The sequence below is a fragment of the Gymnoscopelus microlampas genome (assembly GCF_963454915.1).
Source record: "Gymnoscopelus microlampas genome assembly, chromosome: 20".
NCBI lineage: Eukaryota > Metazoa > Chordata > Actinopteri > Myctophiformes > Myctophidae > Gymnoscopelus > Gymnoscopelus microlampas.
Genome location: NC_139957.1, coordinates 33,421,354 through 33,445,357, shown reverse-complemented (window position 1 = coordinate 33,445,357; position 24,004 = coordinate 33,421,354). Strand labels below are relative to the sequence as shown.

Genomic DNA, 24,004 nt, shown 5'->3' with positions numbered 1-24,004 from the left:
TGCATGATGAGTACTTTTACTGTTGGTATTTTAAGTACATTTTGATGCCAATACTTGAATACCGACCTTGTACTTGTAACAGACTATTTCTACACTAGGGTATTGATATTTTTACTTAAGTAAAAAATGGGAATACTTTTTCCACCACTGCTAAACACTACAGCAGTGCTCCTCAACCTGTGGACCTGCCCCCCCCCCCCCCCCCCCCCCTGGATTCCTTGGATCATAACATACTATAATAAAAAAAAAGACTAGAACCAGACCCACATATTGGTTTGGTTGATATATCGGCCGTTATTCGTCTTTTGTTTTTACAACATCGGTATCGGCAATTATTCATCCGATTTCTACCACTTTCAACCTGGTGTCCATATTTTGGTTATGTCATTTATTGGTGTAAATCTTTAAAAAAAAGATTACACATTTTGTGTGACGCTGTAGTATGATCCAGTAGGGTTTTAACACATAAGACCTGGAACGCATCTGTGTCATTTTTTTATTTGAGCTAAAAAAAGCATTATTTTACACTTTGGCTATTCTTCCGCGCTATGAGCTTGTAGATCTGCTATTTTTGAAAAATCGAGAAAATGTGTGCAAATTAATATATTTATATTCTTTTAAAGCGATCATTTTGAACTCAAATCTTTGCTTCTGGGGGTCCCTGGAACAAGACATTTTGAGATGGGGATCGGCGGCCAAATACATATCATTTTGGGGGTCCTTGACATGAAAAAGATTGAGCACCACTGATATAGAAACATACATTTTTCAGAATACTGTTGGGATTTAGAAGACATTTTGTAGAAATCGGCTTCAGGTCTCAATGGGTTAATTTACGGGGGAAAAAAACACAAAGTTAAAATATGGAGATAAGAGGTTTCTGCCCGACAGCGACAATAACGTTTGGTTGATACTTTATTTGAGTGCCCCCCCCCCGGAGCTTTTATCACCAGACCAGCCTCCAGTGATGTTGCGTTCAGCAGCACTCCCACTGTTCTGGTCAGAGAGTTCCTGACCCTTCTTCTTCCCACACCGTCTGCTCAGCCTGTCACATCAGGTCTTGTCAACGTCAACATAAGGGGACGGAGGCCCACAGGCCCACAGGCCCACAGCAACATGTCACTGTCCTCCTATAGGCCAGTGGTTCACAAACATGGCGTCCGCGACCCATTGCTGTTTTCATGGGTCACACGACTCAATATCTGGTTTTACCTTTCCTTAAGAAAATATATATTTTATACTTAACTTTTTTCCAAATAAAAAAAAATAACGTTCTAATGATTTTCAAATATTTAAATGGGGCTCAAGTGGTTAATTCATAATGCATCTTTGTACATTTTGGGTCCTGGGCAATACTACACATTTCTCTTTTGGGTCTGGAGCTGACTTCAAAAAAATCTTAATAAAAAGATAAGGCCCGCCCCGCACACAGCTGCTTGCTTTGTTCAGAGTTTAATAAAAAGAGCAACGTTTCGGTCCCTTCGGACCTTTCTCAAGCTGGGGTATAGACAGGTTGACAAACATTTTATACTTTCTGAGGCTATGACAGCCAATCAAAAGAGGTCAATGTGATCATCCATTCAGACACCTGAGTCTTAAAATAGTCATGTGACTTTTGTTAAAGTAACAGTGCCTTAGAAAATCCTATACATGTATTATTGAAAATAACTCATGACAATAATACACAGGAAAAAAGTCATACCAAAATCAAAAACATACCAAAAAATAAAATAAAAAGGAAATCAACAATAGTAATCATATCATAAGGTCCTACTCAAAATAAGAGTGGAAAATAATAATAATAATAATAGGAAAACAACTCTGGGTCTGGAGCTGAGACACTCCAGAGGGTTTCTTTCCCCAAGTGTTGAATACCGTGTACATATGATGGTGCTGAGCAACAGGTGTGTGAGTGTGTGTGTGTGTGTGTGTTGGTCTCATATGATATATGCACATGACCAAATATGGGCATAGCTGTCGGATCTGTGGCTCTGGACAACCGGATCACCATATATGCGCATCGGGTTTGTTTATGGTTATGTGTGAGTCATAGTGACAGGCCTATATATAGGCGTATCGGGTTTGTTTATGGTTATGTCAGAGTGAACTGGCCGTGGTCCTGCCTATATATAGGCGTATCGGGTTTGTTTATGGTTATGTCTAAGTCAGAGTGACGTGGCCGTGGTCCACCTGCCATCCCATCAGACAATTTTAATAAAGGATTAGGGTCTCCAGCTGAAAAAGTATTCCATTCCATGAGGCGGCTGTGTGTGGTGTGTGTGTGTGTGTGTGTGTGTGTGTGTGTGTGTGTGTGTGTGTGTGTGTGTGTGTGTGTGTGTGTGTGTGTGTGTGTGTGTGTGTGTGTGTGTGTGTGTGTGTGTGTGTGTGTGTGTGTGTGTGTGTGTGTGTGTGTGTGTGTGTGTGTGTGTTTTAAATAAAACCTCGTGGCTCTGAAACCAGACAGGGTTGTGGTATTTTTTAAGTACCCCCCCCCCCACCCCCCCCCTCCCGGCTGCTGTCCATTTCCTCACTGCAGTCTGCGGGAGCCACTGGACATTCCCATGTTTTTTTCATGAGTCACTGCAGTCTGTCAGTGGATCTGCACATTCTGTTGCTCCATCTGTGTTTTGGTTAACACTTGTAACATTTGCTGGAGGAGAGAGAGAGAGAGAGAGAGAGAGAGAGTACCATGATGACATGTTCTGTTCTCCCAGCTCCTGCTAAATGAGCTATTTGTCAGACATTTTTTTAATGAGTGATATTTTTTTTTGCTATAGAGTGTTTTTGTTCAGCAGTGGTGTAAAGTAACTAAATACATTTACTCAAGTACTGTACTTAAATAAAATGAATGTTGAGGTACTTTTACTTTACAGGAGTATTTCCAATTGTCTATACTTTTACTTCTACTCCACTACATCTATTTTAGAAAAATCGTGAAAATGTGTGCAAATCTTTGAATATATATTAATGCAACATTATATAACATTTGTTAAAATATTTTGTTCCATGGACCGCCACAAGCAAAGATTTGAGTTAAACATTTTGTTTCAAGAATAGCTTGAAAATGTTCAAGATTGCACAAAATGTTCAAGATTTATAAAAAATAGCAGATCTACAAGCTCGTATCGCGGCACCGAGAGCTTGTAGATATGCTATTGTTGAATAGCCCAAAGTATAAAATTATGGTTATAGCTAAAAAAATCTAAAATGACACATATATGCCATTCCCGGATTGAATGGGTTAATAAGGACCCCCTTAAGGACCCCTGGGGGTCCCTGGACCCCACTCTGAGAGAAGCACTGTCTGCTATAGAGAGCGTTTTAAGTGTGTCTTGTGTTGTGTGTGTGAGGCTTGTGACCGAGGATGTTAGGGGACACTCAGGCTACTGGATTACTTCCAAACATTGCGGGGGTGTGCCATGTTGACACCCCCCAACACATAGAATCTGTCAGGTCTCTGTCAACTGACCTTCACCGGCACTCCTATACAGAATCTATGCAGCATATTGGCATCTGCAGTGGTGGAAAGTAACTAAGTACCGTACCATGTACTCAAGTACTGTACTTAAGTACAATTCTGAGGTATTTGTAACTTTGCCTGAGTATTTCCGATTTCCAATACTTCTACTTCTACTCCACTACATCTCAGAGGCAAATATTGTACTTTTACTCTTAGTTGTACTTAGTTGTATTTTATACCTGATCTTTTGTGTGGAATAATATTGAACAATGATTGTTTTTTTGTTTTTAGGAACAACATGGTCGTTGGTGACATCACTGGTTTGGAAGATACCAGATAGTCAAGGTATGTTTGATTTGTTGTGTGGATGGAATGGAACGTGTGTGTGTGTGTGTGTGTGTGTGTGCGTGTGTGTGTGTGTGTGTGTGTGTGTGTGTGTGCATGCGAGAGAGAGGATTTTGAGGAAACATTGAGTGTCCCCATTGTGTTTCCATGGCTGGTGGCTGTGGGCGTTAGGGACTAAATGGGTGTTTTGGCCTGGGCCCAGTTTTAGACTGGCACTGGGGAAGTGACTAATAGACACACACACACACACACACACACACACACACACACACACACACACACACACACACACACACACACACACACACACACACACACACACACACACACACACACACACACACACACACACACACACACACACACACACACACACACACACACACACACACACACACACACACACACACACACACACACACACACGCACACACACACACACGTGCACAGAGCAGCAGGACACTGAGGCACACGGCAGTGTGGTCACAGTGTTCCCAGCCGCGGGGCGTGTTTCAGCCCAGTGTGTAGCGGTGCATGCTAACGCACCGACCCGTCTCATCTCCCAAACTCCAAATGCCATGATCTATAGTACGGTACGGTACGGTATCGATGCCCCATGTCCCGCTCTGCTCTGCTCTGCTCTGCTCACCTATAGGACTGTCACGATTATGAGCATTTTACGCGACGATTAATTATCACACAAATAATTGCGATTAACGATTTCACCCATTCAGACCGGGAACGCATCTGTGTCATTTCAGATTTCTTTTGGCTATTCAAAAATAGCAGATATACAAGCTCATAGCGCGGCACCGAGTGCCGCGCTATGAGCTTGTAGATCTGCTATTTTTTTTTAATTGAGAAAATGTGTGCAAATCTTTGAATATATATATATATTTTTTTTAACATTTGTACATTTTGTTCCAGGGACTCTCCAGAAGCAAAGATTTGAGTTACAAATAATCGCTTTAAAAATATATATATTCAAAGATTTGAATTTTTTCATTATTTTTCAAAAATAGCATATCTAGAAGCTTGTAGATCTGCTATTTTTGAGTAGCCAACAAAATCTAAAATGACACAGATGCGTTCCCGGTTTTAATGGGTTAATTGTGGCAGCAGCAGTACTGTAGCCAAAATGCTGTGTTGCTTATCCACCTGTTTCCTAGGCTTTTTCACTGTGTTCCACTTCCTGTCTTTTGATCCAATGAAATCCAATGAAACCGGTCAGATGACTAATGATATCCAATGAAATCCGACAGGAAGTGGAAAACACAAGCCTAGGAAACAGGTGGATATACCGCTGTGTATGTGAGGAGCGAGGACACACTTTTGCACACTCACCTGTAAACCTGTTATGCACAGTAGACATTTGGGTACTTGGCTTATGAATCGTGGGGAACGCACGCGCAAAAAAAAAAACTGCTGGAACGCCGTGGTGTCACATGACGCTTCACACCACAGCGTTCCTCCAGTTTGTTTTGGCCACCAGTGCACCCCTGATTAGGCCATGGACACCCACGATCTTCTACCCCCCAAATGTAGCACAAACATGGGAAAATATTCATTCTATGTTGATGTTGATGAATTGAATACACATAGGACCACAACGGAAACAAGTCCCCCAGGACATTTTTGTTTTATCCTTTCAGCCCAAATGTTTTACTGTACTGTACTGTACTGTACTGTACCATGCTGTTTAAAATGTACATACTACTTAGTTGCCCAGGCAACTGTAAGTGCATTTACTCTAGTACTTGTAGTACAATTCTGAGATAGACTTTTGTACTTTTTTTGTGCTTTTACTGAAGTAACATTTTGAATACAGGCCGTTTACTTGTGACAGAGCATACTTCTACATTGTGGTATTGCTACTTTTACTTAACCCATTAAGACCGGGAACACATCTGTGTGTCAATTTTAGATTTCTTGCTATTTGCTATTCAAAAATAGCTGATACAAGCTCATAGCGCAGCACTGAGTGCCACGCTATGAGCTTGTAGATCTGCTATTAATTTTTTTATCGTGAAAGTTTGTGCAAATCTTTGAATATATATATTTTTCAAAGGGATTTTTTTTAACTCAAATCTTTGCTTCAGGGGATTCTACAAATGTCTTCTAAATCCTAACAGTTTATTTTTTCTACTTATGTTGCTATATATATCAGTGGTTCTCAAACAGTTTTCATGTCAGGGACCTCCAAAATGATATATATTTGCCTGCGGACCCCCCCCCCCCCCATCTCAAAATATTTCGTTCCAGGGACCACCAGAAGCAAATATTTGAGTTAAAAATGTATATATACATACAAAGATTTTCAAAGAATTTCAATATTTTTAAAAAAATTGCAAGATCCACAAGCTCATAGCGAGCATAGGCACTCGGTGCCGCGCTATGAGCTTGTAGATCTGCTATTTTTGAATAGCCAAAGAAAACCTTGATCGAGCGGTTTTAAAGTAAAACATGGGCGTACTTGGTTCCAGCCTCTGTGCGCTTTGTTAGCGCGTCTGACTGACTCAGTGTCTTCTCCCTCACCTACTCCTGCTTCAGTCCATGATGACAGCTCATATCACACAGGCAGTGGGATGATGATGACGAGAGACTCTCCCACTTCTCGCATCTCCCATTTTTCTGTTCAGCTTCCGGAGCTATTTCTGCTCTCCTGAATGTTATTCTGAAACCCAATCACAGCTAACAATGCAGTAAGTGTTCGCAGGCCTCTCCACTAAGGTTTGCCTCGCTGGATTGAGCAACCGGGCCACTTCCATTAGCTCCAGTGCAAGGAGGAAGAGGAGAGGAGAGAGAGTTTTTTTCCCCCCTCCTTTCTTTCTGTCCCAGCAGCGTGCTGTGTTAAATGGGGCAACGCAGGGCTGGGCACTGGGACAGGGACATTTTTGTAGTAGTGACAGTGACCTCTCCTCCATGCTCCCTGAAAAAGGTAAATAATCCCTTCTTAACATCTAAAGGGCCACAAAGCCAGTGGTTTGTTAGCAAACATACACAGTTACACACCCCCCGTCACAGGCTGGGGTCTGCCCCTCTGTGTGTGTGTGTGTGTGTGTGTGTGTGTGTGTGTGTGTGTGTGTGTGTGTGTGTGTGTGTGTGTGTGTGTGTGTGTGTGTGTGTGTGTGTGTGTGTGTGTGTGTGTGTGTGTGTGTGTGACACTGTAGCCCCACAAACAGGGTGTAACAGTTTCCATCAGTGATTAAAATAGAAGGGATAACAGCATAGTAATTATCATGGTGTTGACGCAGGGAGATGAAGAGAGAGGTTGAATAGTTTTTTTGTGTGTGTGTGTGTGTGTGTGTGTGTGTGTGTGTGTGTGTGTGTGTGTGTGTGTGTGTGTGTGTGTGTGTGTGTGTGTGTGTGTGTGTGTGTGTCTCTGCATCCTATAAATCAGTGTCTCCACATGCCTGGGAGGGGGGATACACACACCATACAGCAAGGGTCCCCAAATTATTTTTGCGGGGTCCCCAGATGATTAGCTTAATGTGCAACATTGTTGTCTCACTCAACAGTAAACAAACCAACATACAGTATAAGTTTATACAGGTTATCTGCACATTTCTAAAGTTACATTTTAATTACTTTTAAGACCCTTTTTAATACCAAATTGACCAAACTATCAAATATTTTGTAAGAAATATGCAGATTTTGTGAAAATAGCCGATCTACAAGCTCACAAGCCCAGTCCCCAGTGCATGATTGTGTCACTCAACATAAAGATTGCAACAAAACCAGCAGTAATAGCAACACAAATAGCAATTGCAACAATAGCAGAACTAGGTTGTGAGCTTGTAGATCTGCTGCTTTTGATGTGTGACACCAGCACGGAACCGAGGCCTAAATCAGGCCGATGTCACCTCCTCCTGATTTATACTTGCACACGCTCTGTGTCACACAACAAAAATGGCTGATCTTCAAGGTCACAACGCTTGCAGATCTGCTATTTTCAGTGCATGACACACGCTTACAACTAAGCATAAATCTGGCCTATTTCACCAGGAAAACAATGGGACACTGCAGTGCTGCAAACACATAAGTGACGCCCAGGCAATGAAGTATATTTTACTCTAGTACTGTAGTACAGGTTTGCGACGCGTTGTGAGCTTGTAGATCTGCTATTTTTTTTTAACTTGAAATGGGACATTTTGCATAATGAGTACTTTTACTTTTTGTATTTTAAGCACATTTTGATACCAATACTTTTGTACTTTTACTCAAGTGCATTTTGAATTCCGGACTTTTACTTGTAACAGAGTATTTCAATATTGCAGCATTGATTCTTTTACTTAAATAAAACAAATGTAGTACTTCTTCCAGCATTGTCTGCTTGTTAGCGTGTCTGACTGACTCGGTCTCTTCTCTCTCATCTACTCTGCATTGGCCCCGGGGCCTGTAGCAGCGTTCTCAGCTTCAAAGCGTTCTCTCAGGGAACGTCTTCACCCAACAACAACAAACCCTCTTTGACTCTTTTTCACCTTTTTATGAATGGTAGGTTGCAGAGAGGTTATGTGTGTGTGTGTGTGTGTGCGTGTGCGTGCGTGTGCATTGAAATGGTCGACTGTGTGTGTTTTCTACTACACTGTCAAGGAGAATAGAGGAGTGGTTGTTGTCATTTTTTAACCCTCATGAAACTTTAGCCTCCCTCTCTTGGGGGGGGGGGGGGGTCGAACATTAGGTGGAAATAGCTGCTCCTACAAGTTTGCGGCACGTTGTGAGCTTGTAGATCGGCTATTTTCACCGAAGATATTGAGAGACGTAGAGGTTGGGAAAAAAAGTATACAGGCCAGGGTTCAAGTGGTTAATAATGCCACCAGATGCCTTTGTAATTGAAGTGCATAACCTGTGTGTGTGAGAGTGTGTGTGTTTGCGTACGTGCAGTCATAGATGCATGTGTGCGGTGAAAGAGCTTATGGATCCCCAAGTAGGCCGATTTTTTTTCCCTGATTGGAGGGAAGTTGTGGGTTCTAGCACAACCAGAGGCTAATTGGGGCTTTGTATTACTTGGGAGCTGGAACTGCATGCAAACAACTACGTCCAGAGACTCTTAAAACTGTGTCTGCCAAGACCAAGCATTGTGATGGTTCATTTAGCTCCATTTATGCTCTTAACGTTGATCCACTAAGACCGGGAACGCATCTGTGTCGTTTTAGATTTTTAGCGATAACCATTGTTATATACTTTGGCTATTCAAAAATAGCAGATGTACAAGCTCGTAGCGCGGCACTCGGTGCCGCGCTACGAGCTTGTAGATCTGCTATTTTTGAATCTTGAACTTTAGTGCAAACCTTTTGAATACATATATTCTTCTTGAAAACAACATTTTTAACTTAAATCTTTGCTTCTGGGGGGGGTCCCTGGAACAACATATTTTGATGGGTAAAACATCATACCCATATGTATTTGGCCGTCTCAAAACATATTGTTCCAGGCAGGGACCCCCCAGAAGCAAAGATTTGAGTTAAAAATGTTGTTTAAAATAATGTATATATTCAAAGATTTGCACAAATTTTCACGATATATATATTTTTTTCAGATCTACAAGCTCATAGCGTGGCACTCGGTGCCCCGCTATGAGCTTGCATATCTGCTATTTTTGAATAGCCAAAGTATAAAATAATAGTTATAGCTAAAAATGTATAATGACACAAATGCGTTCCCGGATTGAATGGGTTAAGAGCCTGAAAGGTTCCACTAGCAGCTCCTATAGACCAGTAGTTGTCAAAGTGGGGTCCTCAGGGACCCTCAGGGTTCCTTGAGGGGGTTCTAAATGGACCCCTTACAGGTGTGTAACTCTTAAAGCAGGGATGTCAAACATACGGCCCACGGGCCGTATCAGGCCCGCTAACTAGTTTAATCCGGCCCGTGAGATGATTTTGCAAAGCATTAAAATCTTTTTTTTTTTTTTTTTTTTTTGCCAAAATTTTTTTAATTGCTTTTTGGCCAAGTCTACACCTGCAACCACACGTAACTTCCACTTTCCTCTTCTTCTTCCTCGTCTTTTTATTGATATTGTCTGTGTTGGAGCGCCTCAGTGCGGCTGCAGAGTTCATGTGCAACCTCTTCCAGAGAGAGATAGAGACACTAGAAACTCTGCTGGAGACACAAAACAAACTGTGTGGACTTGGCCCTTTGAAATAAAATGTATTTTATAAACACATTTTTTTTCTTAACGTAATCGATTAATTAATCGGTAAGGCCTAACGGTAAACGGTTAATAAAATGTTTCCATTTGGCCATCCCTATTTGTGAAGTTTACGTTTTCAGAATGTGCTTGTACTAACTAAGACTAAGTAAAGTAAACAAAGAAAACTATTTGAAGTTGTTGTTATTGTTATTATTAGTTATTATGCCATGATTTTACCGGTCCGGTACCGGTCCGGCCCTCTGGCCCTCTGGCCCTCCTCCATGTGGCCCCTGAGCTAAAATGAGTTTGCCATCCCTGTCTTAAAGAGTGTACAACGTGGAACCAAATGGACCCGTACGTTTTTTATTTGTGGATCCAATGTAGTTATTGTTCAGTCACAACCTATTGTTAATACACTTAATTGGTTCCATGTTTATAAAACCCACAGACACACTTAACCACGGCTATTTTCCCGCTACTTTTGTGTGTGTGTGTGACACTGTTAATTAATTAATTAAACATAGAAAGTTGAAATATGGAGAAACAAGGTTTTCTGCCCGATAGTAACGACGACATATACTGTAGTCCTCTGTATAAAGTACATTGTCTCTGTCTGGTGGAAACCAAAACTGTACATTTTTCAGCATTCAAATTCAAAAACATCAAACACAGTCGAAGCATTTGGCAAACCAGGGGGGGCTGTGTCTCCGTGTCTCTCCACCTCATCACCACTATTGTTGTGTGAAAAGGCTCCAGACTGTTCTCAACATCGGTTCTCAAAGTGGGGTTCGGGGTTGTTAAAGTAGTTAACGTAGCATCACAATCATTTTAACCACTTTATCCCATAAAACGTTGGCTATTCAAAAATAGGCTATTTTTGCAATTGTTTGGGAAAATACTGAAAATGTTTGGAAAATGTCTAATTTAGATTTTTTTTTTTTTTTTTACATAAATCTGCTCTTCTGTGGGTCCCCGGCACGAAACATTTTCAGACGGGGGGTCCACGGCCAAAAATACATATCTATTTGGGGGGGGTCCTTGACTTGAAAAAGTATGAGAAGCGCTGGTTCACATTGGGTGCAGCTCTGAGCGGAGCGGAGCCAACCAACCACACAGCTCTCTCCAACACAACACAACACACACCTCGGGAGTCTCTGGAGGCACGCCAAGCCACATCCATGGACAGTCCTGTTCCTCTTCCAAAGTCTTCTCCCTGGTTCCTCTCCCACAGACCCCAAGGTTTCCTGTTTTGTGTCTGGAGAGAAAGTCAGATAAAAACTTGCCACCTGAGATGCTTCTCGTTGTTGTTTTAACCCATTCAATCCAGGAACGCATGCTGTGTATTTGTTTTAGATTTTCAGCTACTGTATAACCATTACTTAGGGCTATTCAAAAAAAGCAGATCTACAAGCTCATAGCGCGGCACCGAGTGCCGCGCTATGAGCTTGTATATCTGCTATTTTTTATCATGACATTTTGTGCAAGTCTTTGAATATTTGTTTAAAAAAAAAAAACGTATGTTGCTTAATATCAGTGGTTCTCAAACTTTTTTCATGTCAACGACCCCCAAAATTATATGTCTCACAGCCCCCCCCCCCATCTCAAAACATTTTGTTCCAGGGACCCCCAGAAGCAAAGATTTGAGCTAAAATGTATATATAATATGTATACATTTTGTGCAAATTTTTGAATATATTATATAAAAAAATGTGCAAACATTTTCACGATTTTCTTTCAAAAATAGCAGATCTACAAGCTCATAGCGTGGCACTCTGTGCTCTCGGCGCTTGTATATCTGCTATTTTTGAATAGCCAAAGACATCTTAAGTGACACGGATGCGTTCCCGAATCGAATGGGTTAAAAAAAAAACACCTAGCAATGGTAAGCGAATCCCTCTTTTCAGATGACAGTGTTTGTGGGTGGGTGGGCCGGTTGGGGGGGGTTTGACATAACTAATGTCTGCGCCTCACTCCAACAGGCCCATTCCACTCCTCTCTCTACAGAGCTAATTGCGCTGCTTGACAGCTTAGGTGGTCTTCCCTTGTCCAGGGGAAAAAAGAAAACCGCAAGTCACTCTGCAGTGTGCTAAGCTAATAGCCAGTGGTGGAAAGTAAACTACTGTACATTTACTCAAGTAATGTACTTAACCCATTAAGACCTGAGGACGATTCTACAAAGTGTCTTCTAAATCCCAACAGTTTTCTGAAAAAACGTTTTGTTTCTATATCGGCTCAAAAAATTTTCATGTCCAGAACCCCCAAAATGATATGTATTTGGCCGCCGACGCCCATCTCAAAAATGTTTTGTTCCAGGGACCCCCAGAAGCAAAGAATAGAGTTAAAAATGTTCGCTTTAAACAATATATATTCAAAGATTTGCACATTATTTTCGCGATTTTTCAAAAATAACAGATCTACAAGCTCATAGCGCGGCACTCGGTGCCGCGCTATGAGCTAGTATATCTGCTATTTTTGAATTGCCAAAGTGTAAAATAATGCTTTCGGCTCAAGAATTCCGCAACTTAACCATCCATAAAGTCATGATTCGGTTGAAGACGGGCTTGAGGTGGTTTAGTGCCTCCGTATTTTGAATTGAGGGGGGGGGGCGTTTATATACCCAGCTCGTCTTCTTCGCTGGGCGACTCGAGGCTTTGCGGCTCGCCCAGCGTTTAGAAGACGTGTGGTTGGTATATAAAGTGCAACGGAGAGAGGAAGAGGAGAGGACTGCTGCTGGTGCCTGAAGAGAGAGGAATGTGAAAAATTCTAATGAGGGGTGGCTGCCTGTCTGTAGCGGTCGGGAACGGGGGGTTAAAAGTGAATATGTCTGCTCTAGGGGCTTCTCTCTCTCTCTCTCTCTCTCTCTCTCTCTCTCTGAGCCCTATCCATTTCTCGCACGATGAATAGCAAAAATAGCAGATCTATCACCTTGCAAAGCACTGCTATTGTTTTTTTTAATTGATTAAAAAAAAATCTGTAGGACAATTTAGACTGATATCACATTGAAAGGCCACAGGGCAGACAGAGGATGACAGCAAGTTAAGATTTTTTCATGCAACATTCTGGACTAAGTCTAAACTGACAAGCTATAGGCCTCACGTCCTCCTATGATCTTTGGCACTACTCCATATTTCAACTTTCTGTGTTTCATACATTTTATTAACGGTGTAAGGATAAGGATAAGGATAAGGTGTCACACATAAAAGTAGCGGAAAATAGCCGTGGTTAAGTGTATCTGTGGGTTTTTTATAAAACATGGAACCATTAAAAGTATCAACAAGAGGTTGTGACTTTTAGAACACAAGTACCTTTTCCCATTTCCTGAAAAGTCAAGTCTGAAAAGTTTTTTTTGGACATGGTTTCTACCCGACAACGACGATATGCTGTAGTCTACTCTATAAATGCATGCAGTGGTGGAAAGTAACTAAGTACATTTACTCAAGAACTGTACTTAACCCATTAAGACCTGAGATACGATTCTAAAAAATGTCTCCTAAATCGGTTTAGAAGACAGTTTTTCGGTTAGAAGACGGTTTCCTGAACGGTTTTCAGTGGTGCTCAAACTTTTTCATTTCAAGGACCCCCAAAATGATATGTATTTGGCCACGGACCCCCATCTGAAAATATTTTGTTCCAGGAATGTAAAACAACGGTTATATTTATAATACTTTTTGTCTAAAAGCAAAGATTTGAGTACATTTTGTTTGCTTTAAAAAATACATATATTTTCAAAGATTTGCACACATTTTCACGATTTTTCAAAAATAGCAGATCTACAAGCTCCGCGCTACGAGCTTATATATTTGCTATTTTTGAATAGCCAAATGATAACATAATGGCTTCAGTGGTTACACAGATGCGTTCCCGGTTTTAATGGGTTAAGTACAATTTTGAATGAGTACTTCTTCCAGCACTCCACTGTGTATAAGATGTTGCGTTTGCCTCACATGCGTGTGGTCAAGCTGAGCATTTCTTCACCCAATCAGTGTCTATTGTGACCACGCTTCTTCTTCTTCCCAAAGACTCTCATCCCGCTCTCTAAACTCAACGTGTGGTTGAGACAACAAGTCAGTGTTGTGGGCAGAGAACAGATTCTTGGGAGTTTTTCTCTTTAGTTTCCCCTCAAACAGTCACACACACACACACACACACACACACACACAACAACCTCGCGCTCGCCTCTCTCCAGAATACGCCTCAACATGCCTCTTTAGTTCCTCGCCTTGTTGCTCAGAGGTTCCTCACATCCTCCTCCCGCTGATGAAATTGGTGAAATTCCAGAGTATAGACCCCGGCGAGGCGCGGCGCGCTGGCGGTGGAATGAGGCTGGCTCTGTAGTTTGCCTGCCAGCAGATAATGTCTGTTTGTCTCTGAAGATGTCAGGTCTTCAGGTTTGTCCGTAGTTCCCCAGCCCAGCTGTGCACACACACGCACGCACAGCCACACACACACGCACGCACAGCCACACACACACGCACGCACACGACACGTTTGGACAGCATTGTTTTAGGACGGCAATTTTACGAATGTTTACTTCCTCACAATATCTGTTTCTCAAAATAATTCTTCTATACTTGTGGTTTGATTGATTGATTGAAATTTTGATTAGGCAAAAGGAATGTAAAACAACACAGTTATATTTATAATACTTTTTGTCCAAAAGGTCCGACCAAAAAAGTCCTTGCGGACTTGTTTCCGTTGGGGTCCTTGGTATTGGTATTGGTATTAATTTCATAGACATATATAGTAGCAACCGGGGATGTTTGTAATAGTGCGCGCGCACGCACGCACGCACGCACGCGAAGAGGGATGGTGAGTGGTCGAGGCAAGTGCTTTTAAGTGCTTTTTTCTACTTCCTGTGTGTGTGTGTGTGTGTGTGTGTGAGTGATGTTTTGGCCGGTCGGAGTGGTGCTTCCTCCATTGCAGTGGACTGGAGGTGTTAAGAGAGACCTCACTTCACCTCTCAAGCTCACACAACACTTTGTGTGAGCTTGTACGTACGATCGTCATTTCCAGTATTTTTTCAACAGATTGATTTATACTATAACTATATGTAATAATGGTGCAGCAGACCTGCACTACAAGTCACAGGACAGAGAGACAGAGTGTTGGTGGAGTTTCCTGCACTGACACAGTGTTTCTCCATAGCTGTGTGATTCTGTCCCTATGACCCATGCGTGACCCGTTGACCCAGCTAGCTAGCGGGGGCGTTTATTTTACATTTTGGCTAACATACGTCTGGTTCCTGGTTTTAGCTGCTGCTGTTGACGCCCACACACACAAATACACGCACACATGCACACACACACACACACACACACACACGCACACACGCACACGCACACGCACACACACACACACACAAATTCACTGTTTCACTGTGTGTGGTAGATCTCATTGTGCCACAGTTATGTCATATTTGCTTACCAGGTGGCGTTTCAGTGTGAGATAGGCTAGGGGGTTTTACAGCTGTGAGTCAGTGGATTACAGCACCGTTTCTCAACCTGTTGGTTCCTCTTTCGTGTTCATGGTCAGAGTCAGACGTCCAGCTCAACGTTGTGTTGTATACTGTACATACATGCACCTCGTATCTGGTCTTATACTGTACGTCCAAGAGGCCAGCTTCTGAAGGCACTCTGTATAGGGGTAGGCCTGTCACAATTAGTACGTAGCAGATCCACAAGCTCGAAGCGCGTCGCTTACAGATCTGCTACTTTTGATGCTTCTGTGTTCTGTGTGACGCTGTAGTATGATCAAGTAGGGCCTTAATTTACAAAAAAAACACAAAAAGTTAGAATCTCCCCATCCATGTCATCCTGGGCCGGTTACCAACCACAGCTTCATCTGTTCTTTCCTGTCCGGCTGAAGCCTGATTTATACTTAGTTGCGTGCCGGCGTCGTGCTCAGTAAATAGCAGATCTATAAGCTCACAACGCGTCACATTTCGTGGCGCGTTGATAGATAATTCTCCGTCGTAGCGCCCAAACTGTGGAACGAGCCTCCACCCCGTGTCGGAGCATCTCAAACCCTGCCTGTGTTTTAAATCACGTTTGAAAACTCACTTGGCGTTTGATTGAGAAATTCTGATTGAAAGTTGCTGTTTCCACTAGGCATTGTGTCTATGTGTTGTCCTGTTTATTGTGTATTGTTTTGCTCTGGTTTATTCTAGTATTTTGTTACTGAGTGTACAGCACTTTGGTTCAACACCGTTGTTTTAAATTACCCATTAAGACCTGGAACGCATCTGTGTCACTTTAGATTTCTTTGGCTATTCAAAAACAGCAGATCTACAAGCTCATAGCGCGGCACCGAGTGCCACGCTATGAGCTTGTAGATCTGCTATTTTTGAAAAATCGTGATTTTTTTTTTTTTTTTTTTTCCGAAAAACTGTTAGGATTTAGAAAATGTTTAGAAGCGGCCTCAGGTCTTAATGGGATAAATAAACGTTGTTCTATAAATAAAGTGGATTAGATTGAGCTTGTGTATATCTGCTATTTACGGGCAGGCAACACCAGTGGTGCAACCGAGCAAAAACGTGAGGCTCGAGCCCGTTCATTCCTCTGAGTCTGTTCTTTTATTTGTCACCCCCATGTTCATCATCAGATCGCCCACTGACTCAATCAAGTCCACTGACTCCCCCCTTTCTTTCTTTCTTCCTCTTTATCTTCCTCTCCGGAGATGTTTTTCTCCTGCCTCTCCTTCCATCTCCATGTCTCTAACCCCTCCTCCACCTCCTCTCGCTGTGTGTGTGTGTGTGTGTGTGTCTTTGATTCATTAAGGTTCCCCCTTGGCAGGTCTTACATACACAACAGGCCTATATAAGCGAGATTCCCGGGGCCAGGGCCATTATCAAAGCCTGCTCTGTGCTGGGGGGCCCCCCAGTCTTCCCCCAGCCAGCCCAGGCTAGGCCGGGCCGGGCCAGGACAGAGGGGACTTTGTGTCTGCCTCCTAGCTGCAGAGTCAGCCCTTATAGAGAGAGCAGAGAGAGAGAGAGGGGGTGATGAGGAGATGATGGGGAGACCCGCCGGGACGGGGGAGAGATGGAATGATGCCTCTTTTAACCCTTTAAGACCGGGAACGCATCTGTGATTTCTTTTGGGGGGCTATTCAAAAAATAGCAGATATACAAGCTCATAGAACATCATGTACTTGTCGATTTTTGAAAAAATCGTGAACATTTTGTGCAAATCTTTGAATATATATATATATTTTTTTAAAGCTGACAAAATATTTTGAGATGGGGGTCCGTGGACAAATACATATAATTTTGGGGGTCCTTCGCATGAAAAAAAGTTTGAGAACCACTGATATTATAGCAACATAAGTAAAAAAAACTAAAAAAAAAAAACTGTTCGGATTTAGAAGACATTTGTGGAATCCCCAGAAGCAAAGATTTGAGTTACAAAATACAAAAAAATAGCAGATCTACAAGCTCATAGCGCGGCACTCGGTGCCGCGCTATGAGCTTGTATATCTGCTATTTTTGAATAGCCCAAAGAAATCTAAAAAAAAATGACACACAGATAGATGCGTTCCCGGCTCTGAAAGGGTTAAGAAGCCGGCCGCTGAGTGTCTGTCTGTCCCAAACAGCTCCTCAGCTGCCATTCAAAGCCAGCAGTAATTAGCAGCTTGTAAGGCCAGTGTCTCGGCTCTCTTTTGTCCAGGAACTTTGGGGAAACACTTGTCCTTCAGCCATACTGACAACATTCAGCCAAGGGGCAAGGCTTGGATATTTACGATGAGGCCAACACGGAAGCTTATGAATGGCCAGAGTGGCGCTGTTTTACCCTGCGCCGACCTGAAGTGTCAGAAAGAATTTATTTTAGCGCAAGTGAATGGGTTTTTGACAAACTTTAGACTAGATTTTCTTACCGTACTAAAAATTGTCATAAATTCTATATGCTTCCAGTCGCTAGTTTAAAGTCTCCTTTCAATCATCATGATATGCGTTTTGCTAAATTATGGTCCCATTTATTCTAAAATTGACGATAAAGTAGGCTATGCTCCAGGAGGGGCGGGATGATTTGATTGACAACCTACACAACCAATAGCATTCATTCCCCGCCCCCGCTCTTGATTGACAAGCTACCCAACCAATAGCATTTTTGGGGGTGTTTTCCGGTTCACTGGTCACGTGTCTGGTCTAAACCAATAGCGTTTGAGTTCCGGCGTGGCCAACTGTATATATTAACGATGGAGGAATGCATGTTCCTGAACTATCGGCTTCATTTTCGTTCTGTAGAAAGCAGGGGAGTGGCTTTGTCCATTCTTTTTTACAGTCTATGCATTCAGCCCCTCTTGTCTGTTTTGGAAACAAGATAGGGGCGGGGGGCGGGGGGGGGGGTCTTAATTCAGACCACTCCACCCCTATAGTGGACCTCAGCGGTGGGTAGTAACCCACCGCTGAACCCACCGCAAGTACATTTACTCAAGTATACTGTTCTTATCTGAAAAATGTTTTGTGCCGGGGACCCCGAGAAGAGAAGGTTGTGTTAAAAAATGCAACATTTTCCATATTTTTTCTGAACACTTTCCAAAAAAAAATAGCAGATGTACAAGCTCCTAGATCTGCTATTTTTGAATAATATTATAATAATAATAACTCTAAAATTACACTGATGCTTTCCCGGTTTTACTGGGTTAAGTATAATTTTGAGGTACTTAGATTTTACTTGAGTATTTCCATTTTTTTGGTTACTTTATATACTACTACTCCACTACATCTCAGAGGCAAATAATGTACTTTTTACTACACTACAAGTATTTGACTGGTTTAGTTACTAGCTACTTTGCATTTTTAGATTATTATTACAAAACATACATTGATCAATTAAGAGATGTTTTGTACTTCCATCCATCTAACGGTATACAAGTGTACAATGTGAGCTTGTAGATCGGCAATTTTTTCAGATGTGAGTATTGTTTTTACTTTGGAACTGTACAGTATTGTGATGGTGGACTTTTCTCTGAAGCCAGTGCAATCATATCTGGAGTTCCCATTTAAATCTAGGTTCCAACTTATTTATAGCTCTTAATCAGTCTGAAAGGTCTTTACAGGCCCATATTTACAGAGGAAACAAGACAACACCCCCTGTCTGCAGACGCACGCACGCACGCACGCACGCACGCACGCACGCACGCACGCACGCACGCACAGAAGAACCCCAAGGCGAGTTTTAGGAAGAGCCAAGACAGACCTATCCGAAGCAGCGGGACGCTAGGATATTACAAGTGGGCCCCCAAATAATTGCCAAAACACTTAACATTTTGATGATAATTTTAACCAATTTCTTTCAAATCAAGCCAGAACACGGAGTGGAGTGATTGATCGTTAAAATAAACATGCCCTGAAAATGCACGCAGTCCACCTCTCTGACCACTTAACGACACGGCAGCCGGTCAAATGGGTGGGCCGCAAGCAGTGTCCAGATTCTTTCAAGTGGACCCTGATCCGGGGAAAGTTGAAGAGGTCTAAAGGTAGCTCTGCACCGCACAGACGTCGGCGGCAGTTAAGTGTTGGAAAGCGTCTGTTGTCGAAAATCTGCTGTTGAATGGCCGGTGGGTACGCTGCGCTGTCGGGTCACAAGTTGTAGTGAACCGTCGGCAGTGGTGTAAAGTAACTAAGTACATCATTTACTCAAGTGCTGTACTTAGGTACAATTTTGAGGTATTTTTTTTACTTTACTGGAGTATTTCCAATTTTCAATACTTCTACTCCACTACATCTCTGAGGAAAGTTTTGTGCTTTTACTGCACAATACTGCACTCTGTGCCGCGCTATGATCTTGTAGATCTGCTATTTTTTGAATAGCCAAAAAAAAGACATCTAAAAAAATGATACACAGACGCGTTCCCGGTCTTAACGGCTTAAGGCTGGGCCCACGAGTCACGTTTCTTAATCGCAACTCATCCATCTTAGACTGAAGTCTGTCCTCCACCACCACCACCACAGTGGCTTCAATATCAGAGCGTGCTTCTCCTTTCTGTCTGGGTGCCTGGCCAAGCGCCCGCATAGCGTGACTCATTCACCTAGTAACACGGTTAGGCAAACCTAACCATAGGGGAGTGTGATACTCTGGCTGAGCACACAGCAGCCTCATTGTGGTTAAGCCTAATTGCCGCCCCCCCCACACACACACACACACACACAGAATAATGGATTTTTGTCTCCTCTTCGCGTGCCGTGTACAACATCACCGCCGGCATCCTCTGTCTGTCCCGCCGCCTGTAAGGATGTGCCTCTCTCGACGGGCCCTCCGGGGTAGAGTGGGGGGGGGGGGGGGGGGACTCATAGGCCTATAGGGTTAGTCAACATGCTGGAGCTGCCTCCACATGTCTGACACATACATGTGAACAGAAGAAGGAAGTAGAGAGAAAAAGAAACGCACTCCCCTGTCTGGGTTGGAGGAGTGGCTCTCATTGACCTAATCAAACCCCTAATTGACCCCCCCCCCCCCCCCCCCCCCCCACACACACACACACACACACACACACACACACACACACACTCCCTAAATATGACACACATGAACGCACATCCGGGCACTTGACTCACCAAACGAGCAATTTCATGGAGACGATAAAAGCCCTAGGTCACCTTGTAAACTTGGATACTAGTTTATCCCATTTAGTGGTAGGAATGCATCCCTTGGGCAGCTGTTCCTAACTGGAGCAACAGCTGCTTTTGAATAAAAATGTGAATTGAATCCTACATTTGCAAACGAGGGCCAGACTTTGGTTAAATAAAAAATCTGATCCTGTTATAACATCTGTGGATAAGGGGCGGATCCATTATGAATCCACAATGTGATTTTTACTCATACTTTGTTTTAACCTCATTGCTTTAGCACAAAGTTGTCCTTGCTCTCTTTGGTGTGTTTGTGCGTTGTGTGACGTGTTGTGATCTTGTAGGTTGGCTATTTCTGCCATGGTTCTCAACCTTTTTCTCAACTGTGTCATTTTTAGATGTGAGCTAAAAAGCATTATTTTATACTTTGGGCTATTGAAAAATAGCAGATATACAAGCTCATAGCGCGGCACCGAGTGCCGCGCTATGAGCTTGTAGATCTGCTATTTTTGAAAATTTGTGAAAATGTGTGCAAATCTTCTGAATATATATATATTTTTAAAGCGAACATTTTTATCTCAAATCTTTGCTTCTAGGGGTCCCTGTAACAAAATATTTTGATGGGGGTCCGCGGCCAAAAACATATCATTTTGGGGGTCCTTGACATGAAAAAGATTGAGCACCCCTGATATAGAAACATACGTTTTTCAGAAAACTGTTGGGATTTACGAGACATGTAGGAGCGGCCTCAGGTCTCAATGGGTTAAATGAGTTTGCATCACCAGACTGAGGGAGAGCGGGAGGGGGGCGTGGCGTTTGAGGAGCCTGGTTGTTGAGGGCCTTGTAGGTGGTGATGAGTATTTTGAAATCTATTGTGTGTTTTACTGGGAGCCAGTGAAGGTTGTGGAGGACTGGGGTGATGTGGTCTCTGGATCGGGCTCTGGTGACGAGGCGGGCAGCAGAGTTTTGCACATATTGAAGTTTCTTGGGAAAGGAGGCTATTGCAGTAGTCGAGTCTGGATGCAATGAAGGCATGGATGAGTGTCTCTGCAGCAGTTTGGGAGTGTCGTACCTCCTTGGAGGATGAACCCATACTGATTCTGGTGACCCTATCCTCTTGGGGGCCCTATGCTCCCATAGGCCAAAATTGCCGCTTGCACACAATAGATATGTCAAAAAATCTTAACGGGCAGACTGCCATGAAACTTGCTGACTATTCAGAGCCTAAATATTATATAGGCCTGTTATATAAGTATAATGCTTACTCAGCTTATTCCGATGTCCCACTTGTAAGTCGCTCTGGAGAAGAGTGTCTGCCAAAATGCCTTTTTGTTTAAGTTGTAAATTGACATTTTAAATCCTATTCACACTTCCTGAAGGATGAGCCCTAATCCTTGCTGTCACCTATGTGAACAAAATGTCAGCTTTGCACGCAGGATAGTGTATTTCATATTGGTTCTCAAAGTGAACCAATGTAAATATCCCTTTATTTTATTTTTATTTTCCTACAATTTGTTTTTAATTATTATTATTTCAAAAGATTTTCCAAAAAAACCCGAAATGTTTTCAAAATAATTTCATAAATTAATTGAAATTTTAAAATTCCATGAATGGGCAAGTCAAACAAATAACTTTTAAGAAGTCGTGGAAATAGCTCACAACGTGTCGCATCGCAACACGTTGTGAGCTTGTAGATCAGCTATTTTCACTAGTTAGGGTTCCGGCGAGACATCAAATTTCTCTTTTGGGTCTCGAGCTAAAAAGTTTGGGAACCACTGCTCTAAAGTGTGAAAAATCTATTTTTCTTTTCAGCTGGTCTTTTAAGTTAAACATAAATTGCAGTTGGATACACAGTGTAATTGCGCAAAATGGGAATCGCAGCAAGCTTGTTTCTTTCTGCTCGTCTCATGAGAGAGGACTTTCAATCTATTGTACAAGATACGGAAGCTTAGCCACAAGAAGTGCAGCCCCTTGAGGTACAGGACTACAATGCTTTGTTCTTAGTGATGTTGTGGTCTGTAGTAAAAGACCGGTAATCAAAATTGTCTTGAGTAAAAGTACAAAAGTATTGGCATTAAACTGTACTTAAAGCACCAAAAGTAATCGAGTACTCGTTACGCAGAATGTCCCATTTCACAAGTTTTAAAAAGGTTTTTTAAAAAAACGTTTGAAAATAGCAGATCTTCAAGATCACAACGCATCGCTTTGCAACACGTTGTGAGCTTGTAGATCGGCAATTTTTTCAAATAACTGTAGTGGAGTAAAAAGTACAACATTTGCCTCTGAGATGTGGCGTAGTGGAGTAGAAGTAAAAGTATTAAAAATGGGAAATATTCCAATAAAATACCTCTAAATTGTACTTAAGTACAGTACTTGAGTAAATGTACTTAGTTACTTTACACCTCTGGTGCTATGCACTACGTCCTTACATGCAACGAGGCTTATATTTCCTCTCATTCCATCTGTTCACCATGTCCGTTTGATTATTCTGCTGAAGCTTGTGATCACTCTTGGCATGTGAAACAGATTTAAAAAGCTCAGAATTTGTTTTTATATAGTGGTGTAGTAGAGCTGAGCTATATGACTTCAACTCTATCACAATTATTTCAATATAGCAGATAGCAGATCTACACGCCGATAACGCATCGCAACGTACCGCGTTGTGGGCTTGCACACCACCATTGTGGTTATACGAAGTATAATACAGGGCTTTAGTGGTTAATCATTGATTTAGTCTATTATAAAAAATCTAATACAATTTTCCATGTCGATTCATTGATATGCAGGTATAAGGAAAATGTATGTATTACAAAAAAAACTGTCTCAAGTATTCGATTAACCTACTGTACATGAGCAAGATTAAGTCGGTTATTATTGGTTCTACAGTATTTTCGGTAATTCCTCAGCACCATTCCATACATTCCATAGGGCTAGCTAGACCACACACGGACAAATTACATCATCAACTTGCGACGGGTGTTGTCCGTCTTGAGTAAAAGATGAACTATTTCTAAAATAAATGAAATATTGAATGTGTTTTTCATTTAAAATGTTAGTTTTAGAGCGCAAATGTAATGTATTAAGGCATATAAGGCTTATTAGCCAGGGATCCTTTTAAGAAGGGTATTAACTTACGAAAAACTTGAAATAATGGAGATAAGAGGTTTCTACCCGACAGCAATGACTCAGCGGTGTAGTTTTGTGCAGGTAAATGAATCTCCATTGGTGTGTGGATGGATGGATGTCTGCTAATCCCCACTGGCTGTGTGTGTGTGTGTGTGTGTGTGTGTGTGTGTGTGTGTGTGTGTGTGTGTGTGTGTGTGTGTGTGTGTGTGTGTGTGTGTGTGTGTGTGTGTGTGTGTGTGTGTGTGTGTGTGTGTGTGTGTGTGTGTGTGTGTGTGTGTGTGTGTGTGTGTGTGTGTGTGTGTGTGTGTGTGAGTGAGTGTGAAGTTGACAGTAATGTGAGTCTGACTGTGTTGAATGGCTGGTGGCTGACTGTGTGACT

General features: G+C 42.3%; 1 protein-coding gene across 1 annotated transcript in view; it reads left to right on the top strand.

Annotated features, from left to right (window-relative positions):
* The window catches only part of LOC311036623 (signal-induced proliferation-associated 1-like protein 1), a 125,197-nt gene that overhangs the window by 23,828 nt on the left and 77,365 nt on the right, over positions 1–24,004 (top strand). The window contains exon 2 of the mRNA XM_084045447.1: positions 3,752–3,805. The gene's annotated coding sequence lies outside the window, so the exon portion shown is untranslated. The remainder of the gene's footprint in view (positions 1–3,751; positions 3,806–24,004) is intronic.